Below are 14,255 nucleotides of genomic sequence, written 5' to 3' on the forward strand. Positions count from 1 at the left end.
TTGGGCAACTAAATATCTTCTAGTCCAAAAAAATGCAGAATATACTCGGATCTCCTCTATTCTTGGATTTGATACCTTCTCACAGATGTAGCTCACTGTGCACTCTGGAACAGCCTTGCTTATGGCTGGATTTTAAGGTGTCTTTCCCAGCTTAGGTCAGATCTGCTGAGGGTTTTATTCTAGAGCTAAACTCTGGGATTCTGCTTTGTCTTTGTGTCTTATACTAGGTCTAAAAATTTCCTTAAAACAGGCAATCTAACAGTGATAGCTCTGAGTAACACCTACATGTCCTATCTGTAAAACTATAGTTTTATAGTTTTATAGTTTTATAGTATTTTTGGACCTTTATGTCCATCTTGCTTTCGTCACTAAAACTTTCCCATTCCATTACCTAGGAAACAAAAAAGATTAATAGTTATTTAAGGGGTGCCTGGGTGGCTCAGTAGGTTAAGCATCCAACTTCAGCTCAGGTCATGATTTCTCTGTGAGTTCGAGCCCCATGTCAGGCTCTGTGCTGACAGTCCAGAGCCTGGAACCTGCTCCAGATTCTGTGTCTCCCTCTCTCTCTGCCTCTCCCCTGCTCGTGCTCTCTCTCTCTCTCTCTCAAAAGTAAATAAACATTAAAAAAATTTTTTTAAAAGATTAATAGTTATTTAAATCGCTATGGAAAAATCCATCAAGCTTAGGCAGCTCAAAATTCCTAGCACTTTTCACTTGTGGTGGGAAGTTTTCATTCATAGATTGCTTTATTGTGGCATGGGCTCCATGAAGGAAGTGATATCATGTTTCATAATGGGGGATGGCAGGTTGACTTTCCCATATAGGTCACCTCTCTGGGATTCACAATATGGGTGTGCTCAGGCCATTCCTTACTGATTCAGTCTTCAATCCAAGAATCCATAAACAACTCTTGATAATCCCTAGCATATTAACTATCAGCACCTTCAGTGAATACTTTAGACCTGAAAATGAAAAAAATGTTTACAGGATTGGACCTAGAAGTGGCTAAGGAAAAAAAAATATATATGTATATAAAAAGTAGGAGCAGATCAAAGATCAGTTCAACATACTTCATGAATTTGCCTGGGGCTACTCCCTTTATAGAACTCAAATTCATCTTTGGCATGGGTGACTTATATTGCCAATCACCTGACTTGACATGAAAAGGTAGAGAATGGCATCAGACTAGTGCCATCTGGTATCATTGTTCTTTTTTGAGAACCAAAAGTAAAATTAAAATGTAAGGAGGAAAACAATGAAGATTGTAGTTGGGAGAAATGAAAAACACATTTTGATGTTTATTTCACTGGTCTCACAAGGCTAACTTTGTAACAAACAAAGGGATGCGGTAGATTAAAAACTAGCATTAAAATAAAGAAATACAGAAATGAATCAAGTATTTAGACATGGAAATATACAGATCTTCCACTTTAGTTTGTACAGCTGTTTGTTTTTAAAGCATAGAACTGTTCATCTAAAATAGAGTTATAAACCAAAATCATCTTGGAGACCCATGAAATTCTTCTTCTAAAATGGTTCCATTTTCTTGGTTGAGGCCCAAATTATTCTGATCACATTAGTTTGTCTTGGATAATATTGGTTCAGTTGAATTATCTAATCATTATTGCCATCTCACTCAGAGAATTTGTTTTGTCATTTTCCCACAATCTAAAAGACTTTAAAAAAAAAAAAAAAGAAAGACTTTAATGCCCACAGTATTGTTTATAAAAATAAAGGTCAAAATCATTTTTACAATTGCTTAATACAAAGATTTTTCTAGTCTTGGAAAGAGCTGTGTGTTCTAATTCTGGCAAATCTACAGAGAATTCAGAGAATTCTGTTAGCCTTTTCCTATTTTCTTAGAATATTGTGATAAAAAAGAAACATGGGTTGGCACTTATTTTAACCTATAGAAGGGCAAATAACACATTCAAAATAATAAAATATGAACAACTCAATATTCAAATAAGTTCCTTGGGGTGATTTGGAGAATCTGCTAAAATTTTGAAGAGGATGCCTGGAAGATGCTAGACATGACATTTCTCTGCATGCTTCTAGAGAAAAAAATCATTAATGATAAAGAAGGAGAATACCTTCTCAACATTTTGGAGGAAACAAACATATATATATAGGGTAGGTATATATTAGGTAGATATATATATATATATATATATATATATATATATATATATATATTAGGGTAGACCAGGGAAAGTTCAATATAGTGTCAAGGTAGCTAATTTCACTCCCTGCTGATTCTCTCTGCTGAGAATCAAGATGGTTCATGAAGATCCTTCAGAAAGTGAATGTAAAACTCTTCATTTGATTTAACCCTGGTTAATTTCAAGGGTAACCTGTACAACTATTGGCCTAAATCACTAAATTATTTGCAAACATGGTCATTTTTTTAATGAATAGAAAATGTTTTATTTTGTTTTGTTTTTGAATCATTGACCATATACTTGAAGATTTTTTTTGGGTTGAAAAGGAGTATATTCCATATTAAAATCTTATTTAGTAATTTCTGAGGTTAATCCCCCGTAAAGGGAATGTGCACATCACATCCAGTCTTCATCAGGGGCCATTACATTAAAAATAATTTCTGAATTTCCCTGCAAGGTTTTAAAAGGTTTAATTTTGTCACTTGTATACAGACTAAATGCAACATTTCATGGATCCAGAACTTAAAATAAGAGGATGCCACAGACTGAATGTTTATGTCTCTCAAAATCATATGTTGGAACCTAATCCTCAATTCTATGGTATGAGGAGGTGGGGGCTTTGGGAAGCAATAAAGTTTTGAAAACAGTGGTTAGGTCATTAGTGCCCTTATAAAAAAAAAAAAAAAAAAAAAAAAACCCAGACAGATTTTTTGCCCCTTTTACCACGTAAAGACACAGAGAAAAGAAAATATCTACCAGGAAACTATTTTTGACCATACATTGAATCTTCCATCACCTTGATCTGAGACTTCCCAGCCTCCAGAATTGTGAAAAATAAATTTCTGTTTGTAAGCTATGATCTATGGCATTTTGTTATAGCAGCGTGAGCTGACTAAGGGGAGGGGAGTAAGGAGGTAAAGAACTCATTTCCATGGTAATCCAAGGAAAGAACATGCATAATTTAGACATGGTTTGTTAATAAGAATATACTAAATTCCTGCAATTTTGAAAAAGAGAAATTTACAAGTAGAACATATATTTTGTTCTTGTTTTTGTTCTTTAAAAAAGGCCAAACAAAAGAATAGGGAAAAGATGAAATAAGTTTGTGAGTTGCAGACTGTAGTTGGGTAACGAAAATAATAAAATATCATTACTTGGGTGTGTATTTGTGTATGTGTATGTATATATTTGGTTTTATTAAAAACCATCTCTTATCTTTTTTTGAAGTAGGAGATATACACTAAAAAATAAAAACAAATAACTGGGTTGAACAGAATTAAAGGTTATCATTGATATTACTATCAAGATTAACATTTTAAATTCTTCCTTAATCTTGCTATAGCTAAAGTCAAACAGATTTTTCCATTAGAAACAACACAACAACACTGCAGACATTTCACCAAGCTTAAGTGTGAAAAGAGTCCAAAGCAAACATAAATTGAGGCAATAGCCAACCCCAAAGTTTCAAATCCTATTAAAAAGAATGCAGTGGTGTTGAAAATTCCATGGCTTGAAATACAGTGATGCATCCAGTTGTTTTATTTTATAATTTGTAATTAAATTGGAATTATCAAGATATATTTTGGCCTTCCAAATAATCTGATAAATATTAAAAGACCTTGAAATGTTAATCATTGCAAATAAAATTAGTTATGTGGAGATTATTTCCAGAAAAAAAAATCATTTGATTGTTTTACTTACAGTCAACTCTTGTTGGAAGGCAACAGTCCCCTCATTTTCACTTACAAAACAAAGTACGCATGCAGTCATTTGATTGTTTGGGCTTTTAAATTTGGCTCTGAATCCTTTGGAGTATAATCCCTTTACTGGAAATTCAGTTAAAGTAACTCCTTCTATCTCTAAATGCTAACCAGATAAACCACATTTCCTGCTTTCACTCCCTTCTCCACCTCTCTGCAGATTTAGTGCTGATTGGCAGTGAAGATTATAGCCTTTGACAACAAGGCAGGTTGATGACAACAGTCATCTTCTATCATTTGGCATCTATTTTCCTCTCTTTTTTGTTCATCTACAACTATTGTCAACTCTGGCTGCTCATTAGACACCTGGAGGGCTTTTTAAAACCGTTTCCTCCCCTTTCCTAAGACATTTTTATTTAATAGGTCTGGGGTGGAATCCAAATAATAATATTTTAAAAGAAACTTCTCAGGTAATTCTAATGTGTAAACAGAATTGAAAACGCTCTGTTTACTGGGAGTTAGGATGCAGGGCAGGAACCAAGGCGCAGAGTGGCCTCCTGATAACCAATCAGGAAGCTCTGAGCCTCTCCTCAGTGAACCAATCGGGATAATCTGAACTTTAGTGAGCCAGTTGCCTGTTACTGCGTGGAATAGACTCTAAGACCTCACTCTCTCAACTGGAAAGTGCGCAGAAATCACCCACCATCTTGTTAAAAGGTGGTTTCTGATTTGGTACATCCATATGGCACCTGAGAGTCTGCATTTCTAACATGGTTCCAGTGATGTGGCAGCTACCCTTACACAGTTCACACTCTGAGTGGCAAGTATTTAGGATAAATCTGGTCCCATAATAAAAATGTCGCCAAGTTTCTTTCAAAAGAATGTGATACTGATACAAAAGGGCGTAGCACACAGTTATAATAATGAAACTTTAGAAACAAATGTCTAATAACAGGGCCAATGTGAAGGGATAATAGTCAATATGCGTTTTCAAAAAGTTGTGAGTAGCATCGAAAAATCAGTAAAATATACGATGAAAAAAGTAAAATATAAAATTATATGTAACCTACATAGGAAAATCCCAATTACATTCAAGTGGATGGAAACAGACTGAAAGAAAAGTAATCCAGTATGTAAACTGTGAATGCAACAGGTTTTATGATTATGAGCAACTTTATTTTCTGTCTGTATTTTTCATTTTATTCAATTAATACTTTTTATCATTATAATAAGATTAAAACATATTAAGCAAGAGATCGATCTAAGATGGCGACTGTAGAACCGGAAACCACCCCTACTCCTAATCCCCCGCCTTCAGAAGAAAAGAAAACAGAATCTAATCAGGAAGTTGCTAACCCAGAACACTGTATTAAGCATCCTTTACGGAGCAGATGGGCACTCTGGTTTTTTAAAAATGATAAAAGCAAAACTTGGCAAGCAAACCTTCGGCTGATCTCTAAGTGTGGTACTGTTGAAGACTTTTGGGCTCTGTACAACCACATCCAGTTGTCTAGTAATTTAATGCCTGGCTGTGACTACTCACTTTTTAAGGATGGTATTTGAGCCTATGTGGGAAGATGAGAAAAACAAATGAGGAGGACGATGGTTAATTACATTGAACAAACAGCAGAGATAAAGTGATCTGGATGGTTTTTGGCTAGAGACACTGCTGTGCCTTATTAGAGAATCTTTTGATGACTACAGTGATGTTGTATGTGGGGCTGTTGTTAATGTTAGAGCTAAAGGTGATAAGATAGCAATATGGACTGCTGAATGTGAAAACAGAGAGGCTGTCATACAAATAGGGAAGATATACAAGGAAAGGTTAGGACTTCCTCCAAAGATAGTGATTGGTTGTCAGTCCCATGTAGACACAGCTACTAAGAGGGGCTCCACCACTAAAAATAAGTTTGTTGTTTAAGAGGACACCTTCTGAGTATTCTCATAGGAGACTGCATCAAGAAATCGAGATTTGGGAGCTGAACCAAAGCCTCTTCGAAAGCAGAGTGGACTGCATTTAAGTTTGGTTTCCATCTAAATGTTGCTAAGATATACGAGAAGTCTCATTTGCTTTTGCCTTGTACTTCTGTGTTCACGGTTTTTTGTTTTTGTTTGTTTGTTTGTTTGTTTTTTGCTTAAGAGTGTCCACTACCCCAATCAAAGAATTACAATACACATCATCCCCAGAATCCATGAATGTGTTCCTGGCCCACTCTGTAATAGCTTACTAGGATTACCATTATAAACACATTTTACCCATCTACAATATTCAAAAAAGAACTTGCATTTCTGTACCTTAAAGGAAAAAAAAATTCTGTTTATGTTCCATTGTGTGCAGGAGCATATTTTGCTGATTTGAAAGAGTATGATGCATACAGCAATCTAGCAAAATCTAGCAATTTTATTTATTTCTTTTTACAGCATTGTCTTTGCTGTACTCTTGCTGATGGCTGCTAGATTTAAATTTATTTGCTTCCCTACTTTATAACATTAGTGATTCTGATTTCAGTTTTTCATTTGTTTTGCTTTTGTTTTTTTCCTCATGTAACAGTGGTGAAGGATCCAGAAATGTGACATGAAGGTGGAATAAACATTAATTTTGTGCATTCTTTGGTTTTTTTTGTTTGTTTGTTTTGTTTTTGTAACTACAAAGCTTTGCTACAAATTTAGGCATTTCATTCAAATCAGTGATCTATGTTTGTGTGATTTCTTAAACCTAATTGTGGCTTATATAAAAAAAATGTAACATCATAATTACATTCCTAATTAGAATTAGTATCTCTGTTTTTGTATCTTTATGCTGTATTTTAACACTTTGTATTACTTAGGTTGTTTTGTTTTGGTTAAAAAATGGCTCAAGTAAAAGCGGTCCCATTCATATTAAGACAGTGTACAAAACTGTAAATAAAATGTGTACAGCGAATTGTCTTTTAAACAACTAGATTTGTCCTTTTATTGCTCCATCTCTATAGAAGGAATTTGTATTTCTTATTGCCAGGCAGTCTCTATTGTGTCTTCTTGTAGTGTCTTCCACATGAACAGAAAAAGTTTGGAGCACTATTTTATTATGTTTATTATAATTTTTAATAAATTGAACAGGTAGCATCATATACATGGAATTAAAAAAACATATTAAGCAAAATACTGTATTACATCAGATAATACATTTCTTTTTTTTTTTTTTTAATGTTTATTTATTTTTGAGAGAGACAGAGACAGAATGTGAGTGTGTTAGGGCAGACAGAGAGGGAGACACAGAATCCGAAGCAGTCTCCAGGCTCTGAGCTGTCAGCACAGAACCTGACGCGGGGCTTGAACTCATGAGCCGTGAGATCATGACCTGAGCCGAAGTCAGACGCTCAACTGACTGAGCCACCCAGGCACCCCAAGTAAACTTTTTTTTTTTTTTTAAAAAAGAGAAGTAATTTGGGACACACTTATACTGAAAAATTATTCATTATTTATATGATATCAAATTTAACTGGGCATCCTATTTTTTCTTTTTCTTTTTGTTTGTTTGTTTTTGCTAAATCTGGCAAATATATCCTGAAATGCAACAAAACATTTGGGCAATTGGTTTGGCCTTGGAATTATGGCAGAAAAAGAAAAAATAAAAAAAAAAACAAATAGTGTTATTTCTCACCTTAAACTTACAATCAAACCAAGAAAAGGATAATCCCAAATTCTAATTTTTTCATTAAATACTTGAGGCAGAAAACGGACAGTAAAGCAATCTTACTGGAAATCAGTCTGAGTCAGCATTAAAAAGATTAAAAAGAAAAATTCAATTTTGAAAACATCATTATCAACATGACATTTCTTTGTAAAGGTTCTTATTAATTGCTTTTCCATTCAGTAAAAATTTTCTGAATTAAATACAAAAGTCATCTGTTAATCAACAAGATTTACTTTTAAACTTAAACCAAAATGAAAATAAGACTATGAAAATAATATTTCATTCTAGTTCAGCTTGTTTTGTACATGGACCCAGCACCAGGATTTTGATACTTAATCACTTCAAGCTTATAGGTTTCAATTATTTTATTAAGCAATTTTTCTAACAATTAGATGTTTAGGCCTTAGGCCCTTTTCAGTTTTACGTTTCTTTCTATAGTTTCAATGTGTCTTTTAGGGAGAGAGAAGAATTTCCAATAAGATCACAAATTACATGATGGCAGAGAGTAACACTATCTTCACCTTTCCTTCCAACTTTAGTCCCATGATGCCGTGAGCCCCCTGTCCCCTCACTAAGTTCCAAGGGTGGATTGCATTGCAGATGTGCATCTTTCACAAAGAGTTTTAAAGAGAAGCTTCAACATTTATATAAGAAGGGAGAGACATCATGCTAAGATATTACAGTCCGCCTTGGGCATGCCGAGGGCAAGCTTGTCATTTAAAAAACAAAAGCCCCAGAAGACTTGTAGATACACAACAAGAGATTTGTACAAGGTTATTTATAGCAGCGCTGTTTGCAATCAGAATAGAAACTAAACTAAACTAAACTAAACTTGCTAATAGTCATTATTAGTAGAATACATAAACCATCACCATGCATTCATATATTGAAATATTACAAAATATTTGAATTTCATATACACAAAATAACATGGTCATAATGTCTACCAAAGATAAGCAAGACATGTAGCATAATTCCACATATATAAATCTCAAAATATGTAAAACAAAACAATATACTATTTAAGTTTACAAATAATGTAGTAAAACTATAAGAAGACAAGGGAATGAAAAATACAAAATCCAGATAATAGTTACCTTTGAGGGAAAGGGACAAACTGAGACCAGCAAAAGAGATACAGTGGGCTTCAAGGTAGTGATAATGGTCACTTTGTTAATGTAGGTCATGGTGATCACTCTATTATGATTCTGTATACCATCTATACTTTTTACTTTTATTATCACAATAATATTCATTATACAAACTAATAATAATAAGCAACTTTATCATCCCAGGCACATTTATTTATTTGTTTGCTTGTTTATTGAGTATCTATACAGATATATATATATATATATATATATATATATATATATATAGAGAGAGAGAGAGAGAGAGAGAGAGAGAGAGAGCGAGAGAGAGAGAGAGAGAATGTAATATAATATACTTAGTAAGTTGATTTTGGGGGGCTTATTTTAGTAAACATACCCAAATTAACATTAGATGGTAGCTAATGGAGTCATCATAGGAGTTGAGGGAGGTATTTTAAAAGAGAAACTTGACTATATTCCTACTCTGAGCATGAGCAATAAAAAGAAAGGGGTTGGGTTGAAGAAAAAATAACTGATGAAGTCTCAGAAAGTGGATGAATTAATCTTAAACAGAATGACAAAAGAAGGGGATGATAGGGACAGGTTTATAGCAAGTAAGACAGAGAGCTCAGAGTGAGACTCACAACCAGGGTGGACCACTGGGAATAAAGGCTGAGAACTGTGAAGCTTTAGTAGAATTGATGAAATACATGAGATCTGCCAAGTAAAAATAGGATTGAGAAATTGTTATTATAATCAATTATAATGATACCAATCTGCAAAACTGTGAGATTTTTGCCCAGCAGTTTAGAAATAGAGAGGAAGACTTTCAGTAACAGCCCATGGTTACTTGTGATGATGGTATCTGTGAGGGAGGAGGGTATCTGTAGGTCAGATAATCAATCATAATATATATGTAGCATTCAGGAAAAAAAATTATCATTAAGAAAAGATTGAAGGGTCCAATTGAATGAAAATATTCCACAAAGACCAGGTATAGTGGAATAAGTTAACAGCTCTAGAAGGATATGGCATCAAGCATTATGCTCAGTGAACAAGACACTTACGTTTTCAGTGGTGGAGCAGTTTGTACTTATGACAAGGTTCATGGTGTGATGTGGAAAGTGGGCGGTTGAAGTCAATTGGTAGGTAAGTTCATTGTCATTAAAGAGGGTAAGGGATCATGAAGCTAAAATCACCAGCATTGAGAGTAATGTCATTCAGATTATGGTGTGAACAGGAATGGGGAGGAAGATTTTGAGCCTGACAAGACCTTCAATCAAGGTAGGCGCTTTGCCAGAAATTAAGTCGAGCACAGGAACAATGGGTGGTGTACTCAGCTTACAGAAGCCGCAAAGAATTCTGACATTTTACAGGAAAATGAGGAACTATAATCTGCAAGTGCTGAGATTTTTAGTTAAATCATAAGGACCCTTGTAAATAATTTTAGAGAATTCTCAAATCTAGAGAATTATCTGCAATTTCTTCAAGTTCGTACTAGTTGAATACTAATTCTTCACCAACCTGGTTAAAAAATTCTAAGCTTCCTATAGAATGTATTAAACAAATCAAAATGCACTGTGGTGTCATTGGGGATTGAGGGAAAGGAACTATAAGTAGATGTATAATACTTGTACATAACATCAAAGAAGTCCACCACCTAATGGAAGTGAGGATGGTGGCAGGGGCCACAGTGTAAAAAATTACTAGGAGAACAGTAGAAGTCAAGGCCAAGAATGAGGGGAATATTAAATGTTGGCTATAAATGGAAATAGCCAGTCAAGAGTCCAAATTAGAGCACTCTTCAAATGGTGAGGAATAACACACAATCTACAGAACTGACTTAGGACAGTTTCCCCAAAACACAGATTCTGACGCAGAGAATGCTCTTTGGGGACAATACTTGTAAGAAAATGAGGGAAGCCGAATTGGACGTAGGGAGAAGTTGAACTGTCATGCAGTTGCAGCAAAGGTCCCCATCAATCCTACAGACAGCTCCAGAACTGGAGTATCCCTTCAGTGTTTTCCCAAATCTCCAGTAGGGCAGAACATTGTCCCCCACATTGACAAGTTATTAGAGGTGGGCCAGCCCCCAAGAAGGAGCATGATCTTTTGAAAGTCAGTTACTTTGGCCAAAGGGTATTCTAGAGAAGGACTCATCTGAGAGCAATAAACAACTAGCACTCCCACAGCTGAGCAAGTGAGTGAGTGTAAACTGTGGCATATCAATGCATCTGTATAGCCCACCCCTTGTGTTGCTCAGATTCATTTGCTACATATACTAAGTTGATCACACCTCTCCAAGTTTCTGGTTGGTTTCCTCTTCTGAGGAAATTTACAAGAGGATGGTTATTAGAACAAACTATAAACTCTGCCACTGCAGCTGGACTCAAGACCATAGCTGATACTCATTTTCTTCTTCCTCCACTACCCATTCCAGATGTCCCTCACCCTTGGCTAGCATCTCTGCAATTTAGGTGGCTGCCAGGTAAAGAGACCCAGATCCTCATCCCTAATGGAGCTAAATTCCCTGCTCATCAAGCTCTTCTCAGGCTGCTATCCTGTCCATTTACCATTAAAATTATGCGGGGAAATAAGCACTAGTAAATCACGTGGGTACCAAGCGTACTACTGCTGATCAGAACCAGTCACTCCTGACAAAGTGGTGACTTCTCTTCTTGCCTAATTGTGTCTCCAACTCTGAAATGCTGAGGCAGCAACTGCAGTTTCAAATGTAACGGAGCTCTTACTGTGTTCTCAGGTGGAAGCATCCCTCTATGGGAATCAGACTCACAGAAGTGCAAATTCACAAAGGAATCACTGGAAATGATTGGAAGTGGGACTTGGTTCTTAGTTCTTGGTTCTTGGTTCTTAGACCCATATATTTTACCAACTGGGGTCACAGCTCCTTATATGGCCATGATTTAGGGTATAGACTGCTTTCTGGAGAATGGTGTTTCATCTTCCTAGGGTATTATCTCTAAGCTGTCACTTCAGCTCCACCTTTACAAATAAACATTCTATTTATTTATTTTGAGGGGGTGAAATGGAAGAGAGAGGGGGAGAGAGAGAATCCCAAGCAGACTTCGCATTGTTAGCGCAGAGTCTGATGAGGGGCTCAATTTCATGAACTGTGAAATCATCAACCTGAGCTGAAATCAAGAGTTGGACGCTTAACCAACCGAGCTACCCAGGTGCCCCTAAAATACTCCATATTAATATCATGTCACTAGCTTCTTGGAAGCTTGGTATGTGAGAAGACCAGAAGATCCTATAGTCGTGCACCTGCTCTCACACTTCCTTTGATGTAAAGCAGGTCTCTTGGTCTGAGGTGACATTATACAATATACCTTGTTGGTAGCTCAAACACTATGTAAGTTCTTGGATAACAGTGATGACTGAGGCAACATGGCAGGAAAGGAAATTTATACTTGCAACATGTGTTCATTCCAGATAAACCAAAGTCCCCCCTTCCAAGATGGTTTAATCAAGGGATAGTAGCATACCAGGGGCTCAACACTAGTCTCCATTGCTAGTGGTTTGGATGTTCAGCAGTGTGGTAACTAGATCAGTGTTGATGAGTGCAAGTCCATGCTGTTGGACACATGCACAGCCTCCCTACCTGCCACCATTGTTAATGTGTCCATGAGCTCATTAAGTCAGCAGTGAGTTGGCTAAAGATAGTGCTAAGTATCCTCTCACAGCTGACTCACTCTATCTACTTGGTGGTTTCTTGCCTCTTTTTTGGTGGATGCTCTCTTGCGGGCATGTGATACCAAAATCTGTACACTTCAAGCCAATTACCATAGGTCCATCCTGTTTTTAAGTATAGGTTTTATTATTACTCGTATATAGAAACAGATCAGGAGACAACTGCCATTGAAAGGATAGTTTGTTACACTCACAGATCCCAAGGACAGGGGGTAGGTCACAACATAGGGAGACAAACAGAGAAGTACCATAGTCAGGAGGCAGAGGGAGAGGAGGAAACTGTAGCAAGAGCCTTTACTGGGGTTTATGTGGGAAGAAGCTTAGAGAGGATAAGCAGGTGAAATCATGAGTAAGTTGTTTTCTATCTCTGGGAATTAACTAACCCTGAGAGGGACAGTCTTTCCAGGGTCAGGACCAGGATATCAAATAATCAAAAATACAGAATAATAAAACATGATTAATACATACCCATTGCCTCTTCTCCATACCTATTTGACCCTTATTTTTCAACTTTTATCCTTCTAGGACCCTAAAAAAAAAAAAACCTAAAAAACAACAACAAAAAAAAAACCCAAAAAGCCAAAAAAAAAAAAAAAAAAAAAAAACTAAGCTATTCACCACTGCCAATGAGTCCATATATATTTTTACCTCAAGCTACTTCTCTCCACAGAAAGTGGATGATGAGGTACACTGGTAGAAATAGAGAGACTGGTGTATCTTCTGCCCTCTGGATCAGATATGTTTTACCAAAATCTTATACTTGCCACTATTTCCTTATCTTGATGTCATCGATATAATGGACCATCTACAGAATGTTCAGATGATCCAGGCCCTCTCAGACTAGAGTATGACAGAGAATAGAGAAGTTAACATAGCCCTGAAGCAGAAGACAAATGCATACTGCTGGCTGTCCCACATGAATTCAAATTGCCTTTGTTGTTTCTTCTTGCTATGGGGAAAACAAAACAAAACAAAAACAGACTCACCAGACTAATTTACCTAAGACTATGTTGATCTGCTTTAGAACAGATACTACATCTAATATACCAGTTGCAGTTGGGGTTACTATTTGCCTAAATTTGTGATAAGCTATTAGCATGTGCCAAGCTATACCTATTTTTTTTTAATTTTTTTTAAATTTTTTGTTTATTTATTTTTTGAGAGAGAGCTTGACACAGTGTGAGCAGGGGAGGTGCAGAGAGAGAGAGGAAGACACAGAATCTGAAGCAGGCTCCAGGCTCTGAGCTGTCAGTACAGAGCCTGAGGTGGGGCTCGAACCCACAAACCGTGAGATCATGACCTGAGCTGAAGTCAGACACTCAACTGACTGAGCCACCCAGGTGCCCCTATACTTATTTTTTTAAAGATCAGACTGGTGAATTAAATAGACCACCATTCCTGAATCCTTTAGGTTTTTAAGGGTGATGTTCTCTGATGTTTCTCCTAGGATATAAATATTTTTAAATTTATGATCTTGGCTGGGGGTGGGGCAGGGGTGGGAGGGAAGTGCATTTCAAAGTTCCCATTTGGCCTACTCTACTCTTTTAGCTCTTGCCCCTCAGGACAAGGGACCAATGTAGGCATTCTGCCAACTACCAAATATATCCATTCTGATTGTATATTTGGGGACTGGAAAAATAACTATTAAATGGATGTGTGTGTGTGGACCCATTTAATTTTAATGGATGTGTGTGTGGATGTGTGAGCTGGACCTAGGCCAGGATTCCACTTTTTAATCTAATCCACAAATGCCTCTCTCATTAAGAGGGGAAGTCTTGGTGATATTTGGATTCAAGATTGTCAATCTCAACCTAAGCCCTATGTGCAACAGTTCTCAAAATATCTGAGTATTTCCTTTACTTACATGAATGGCCATAGGTTGCTTTAGGGGCATTATTACATACACGTATGGTAT

General features: G+C 36.3%; 1 long non-coding RNA gene and 1 pseudogene across 1 annotated transcript in view; one reads left to right on the plus strand and one right to left on the minus strand.

The window, feature by feature from the left end:
- Window positions 1-3,969, minus strand: part of LOC107180374 — a 222,344-nt gene extending 218,375 nt beyond the window's left edge. The window contains exon 1 of the long non-coding RNA XR_001511137.2: window positions 3,864-3,969. This is a non-coding gene — a long non-coding RNA (uncharacterized LOC107180374). The remainder of the gene's footprint in view (window positions 1-3,863) is intronic.
- A 1,159-nt stretch (window positions 3,970-5,128) lies between these two features.
- On the plus strand, window positions 5,129-5,798 carry LOC102962264 (annotated as a pseudogene).
- Window positions 5,799-14,255: the final 8,457 nt, after the last annotated feature.

This window comes from Panthera tigris, chromosome B2, assembly GCF_018350195.1.
Source record: "Panthera tigris isolate Pti1 chromosome B2, P.tigris_Pti1_mat1.1, whole genome shotgun sequence".
Lineage (NCBI taxonomy): Eukaryota > Metazoa > Chordata > Mammalia > Carnivora > Felidae > Panthera > Panthera tigris.